Raw genomic sequence first — 4,138 nt, 5'->3', positions numbered from 1 at the left:
GCATTCTGGGAAATGCAGTTCTCCCGCTCTCCCCTGGGTTTAGCGCCCTGGAGGGGGAGGAGCTGAACCTGTGAGAACTTCTGGGCGCCGTTCCGCGGAGGAATAACGGGGGCGATTCCTTCCCGGATGTCTCTGGGGTCCGGACTGCTACTGGCAGGCTCTGTGGCTCTTTCGGCCGCAGCCCGGGCCTGATCAGTTTTGTTACCGTCCCGGTTAGGGCTTTGGAGGGGGTATGTCTGCCCAGCCCTTGCTACACCTGGGACTATGGAATGCTCAGCGTCCCAAACCCTTGTAGCAGCCTGATCTCTGTCTTCCTTTGAAAAGAGGTGGTACAAGACTGCCGCGTACACATACTTGGTCCCAGAAATTGGTTAAGTTGTTCTGCCAGCCCAGTTGGGTCTTCCGGCAGGTCTTTCCTCTCTCTTAGATTTCTGAGCCTCAGAGGCTCTGAGAGTGGGTCTACTGTATCCTGACCCCTGTTCTACTGGCACTTCTCTGAGTGGATACTGCGTGGCTTGTTCCCCAAAAGGGAAATTGAGCTGGTCCTCTAGTAACCCCTCAGCTTCCCTGCCACAGGAGGCCCTGGCACTGGCCCTGGTTCTATTTGGGGTGCTGATGCTCTCACAGGAGGTCCAGGAAGAGCAAGTGGCACTTAGGGAGCAGGAGGAATCAGATACAGGGAAGGGAGAGACTCTGGTGGCTCCCAAGTCTCTCTCTCTCTTCCCTTGAGTCCTTTCCCTTCTCTGCTGCAGTAACTGTTACAGCCAATGCTCTGTTTGCTTCTGCCCTTTTCTACCTCTGGTTGCCATAAGGCAGCCTATGCTACCTCCTCATCACCTTTGAATTCTCTCTTGTTTAGTCTTATTGAGGTTGTCACAAACCATATACTAAGTAGATTCAAATTTTGGCCAGAGGGTGTGGGTCTAAATTGTATAAAGTTATTTTTATTTTCCCCGATTATTTTTCAGATTATTTTTCCCATATATTTTCTTTTCAGTACTAAAAGTACATTGTAAGTACTATTAATACTCTGATCCTGAACTATGAATTAACTATAAATATGAACCTTTATTGCTGTACATACCCAAAAGCTTGAGACTATAGGAAGGTGACAGCATTTGTTAAACTTCATGGGACTATTATGAGTTACTGTGTCTGATTGCATAAGAAGGGATTGCAATGGATACCTTACACTTGGCCAGACAGGCTAAGCCTCAGACAGATGTATATTCCATATGACTTGGATATATGTTGGTCGCTAAGGTTGGAGATAAAAGGACACAGTGTTTTGACACCCTCATTCACAAGTCGGCCTAGTCCCAAAGTTCCAACCATATATCTATGTGGCAGGCATCTTGGCTTATATATCCGCAAAACTATTCATAATCAGGACAAGGGAAAGAAAAGAATTCCCTCTCATCTCAAGATATAGTCCTTTTCTTTCACTTTAAAGGTCTGACAACTTCTTATATTCTTGGCTGTACATGGGTAAGATGATACATCAATGCACCTGTCCTGTGGCCTATGGAACTGATATCACATTAATTCAGGATCACTAAAGAGTGAAGATCATTTCATTATTTTTTTTATTGATCTTTGATTAACTTTTTTACCTTTGATTTTGCTAAGTTGATATGAAGATAATTCTTCTCATTTTTACAGGATTGTTACTAAGTTAAGATAATTTTAACTTTTATTATTAATCCTGCATAATCTTTCAATTTAATTTTTGCAATTTGATTTAGAATTAACTTTGATTTGTTATTTTTGATATACTTACTACTATTGTTGTTTTTATTTATTTTATAAATTTTTATTTTTTAACATTATATACTCTTGTTTTAAGTTGTAAACAAAAAGGGGGATATGTAGCATATCAGGCATCTTAGCATCTTGGAAATATGGTTGATGTATTGATATTGTATCCTGTATATTCATTTACCAGACACCTGGTCAGATCACTTAATGTTCATTGTTTGGGAAGGGACTATCCAAAGGACTAGCAAATTCCTAGGCTGGGCATTGACAGCCACAGAGTCCTGGCTCAGACTACATTCAGTTACAAAGCCTGGGTTTGATTAATCTCCTCCTCTTTGATTCCATCATGTGAATCTTAAAACTGCTCAAACTCTACCTTAAAACATTTGGTTAAGGCTATTCCCATTTAAACAATGGAGGTACTTGATCAGGAATGTATTGGGAAATTTAAAATTACTCCACCCATACTTAGGCATACCTTAGGGGAAGATAAAGTTGTAAAACTCCTTACTGAACAATGAAAAAGTACCTAACCTATACTTATAGTGAGGCAAAAGCCCTTAAGCTAGTTCTGTTTTTAGATCTAATACAAAAGGGTGCTAAGTACCTATGAAGGTCAAATTAATCACTACAAGGTCAGATAACTTGCAAAGGGCAAAGCTTAGCAAAGAAGTGTGAAGTACTCAGAAGATGTAATCTACCCAGAGAAGGTGAGAACTAAAAAGTAAGAATGGTAAGTCCTAGGAAAAAGGGTCTCCTCAGGTGTGAATTAAGAATGGTCAGTCCTGTGGAAAGCATCTACTGTGATTGGTAGATGTGAAAATTTAGGGGAGGTGACATAGGAGAAAATTCTCTTTAAAAGGAGGTCAGGAGCTGAAAGCTGGGCTCTCTCTCAGTAGCTGAATGTAGTTGAGCTCAGGAGCTGAACTGGAGGGTCTCTCTGAACACTAGAGTTTTGCTTGGGACAATCTTGTGGTGAGTGATTAAAGACTGACTTCGTTTCTCTATTAAAGAGAAATATTTCCTCTTACTCTGTCTCAAGGGTTTAAAAAAAAAAAGAAAAAAATTGTCTTTCTGATTCTTAGATTAGACATCTTCCCCTTGTACTACCAGCAGCTTTAAATTTCTAGATAATGGAAGCTGTGGATTATGGCTATCCTTCTATGACAGAGGTATGGAATTTTCTGATTCCAAATGAGCTGTATGATCTCTTCCCCCCTTCAAATTTCCCAACAATGAATACCATGGAAAGCATCCTTGAGGTTTCCTGGAAACCATCCTGTAGGCCTTGCTTGTATGTCCCTATTCCCTAGTGTAATAAATGAAAATTAATATATCTACCCAGTTATTAATTTTATAAAGTTTATTAATAAGAAAGGTAGATCAGCATAGTTTAAAAATCTATTTCTTACTCTAAGTCCTCCAACCATGAGTTGTCAGAGGTTGATAACTCTGGGTCTTAGATAAAGATCTGAGAGCCCTCCTCCAAGGTTGAATTCTCAAGGTCTGTCTGAGAATAAATCTGAGTGCCTTCTCCGCCTCCTTTTAGTTTCCCATAACAAGACTGCTGACCATTCCATGAACTCTGAATGATTCCTGGAACCATTATCTTGCCCCAACCATTATCCTACCAGCTGCACTATCTACATTCTTGTTACACTTTCTGATGGACCTTTCTCAAGAGTGATTGTTTGTAATTCCTGTAGTTTTTACCTTAAAACGATCTACCAGTTTGCAATTAGTTCAAATTCATTGCCATCAGCATGGATCCCTTCTGACCCCACACTGTGACTGTGGCTGTGATTCTTATCTCTTCCCTCACACTTATCTTCAGGTGAGGCCCTTCTTACTTCTACCTTTGTATTTCCTCTTATTATTTCCCCCATTCCTTACCTCCTAAACTCTTGTCCCAATTCTGCCCCCTGGTGGCTTAACAATGACTTGCCTAGCCTGCCAGTCCCTCCTCTTCCCCCTTACCTTACCTGCCTGCTCTCTTCCTGCGTTCATTCAAAAGCCCCAATCAGTTCCTGCCCCCTCTCTTTTATTGATGTTTGTAGATGCTGAACTGGCATTTTAAGAATGTTGACAGACCAGGTCAGCAATCCAGGATGGGGAGGGGATGAACTTCCCTTGACAAAACCTCCCTGTGATCCTTTGGGAGACCAGTCTCCCCAGTGGATAATTTAAACATAACTATCTTATAACTCTAAATACATTCTAGCCAAAAGTACATACAAGGATTCTGGGTAATCATAGCATCAGTCTAGACACGGGATGCTTCCCCTCCTCAGACCCACCAATATAGACAACCTAAAAAGACCCCAAAAAACATTCTCATAAGAATGAAGGGACTCTACAATAGGGCGCAGCATTGATTGTA

This window comes from Monodelphis domestica, chromosome 4 (genome assembly GCF_027887165.1).
Source record: "Monodelphis domestica isolate mMonDom1 chromosome 4, mMonDom1.pri, whole genome shotgun sequence".
NCBI lineage: Eukaryota > Metazoa > Chordata > Mammalia > Didelphimorphia > Didelphidae > Monodelphis > Monodelphis domestica.
Note: the sequence above shows the minus strand (reverse complement) of the source record.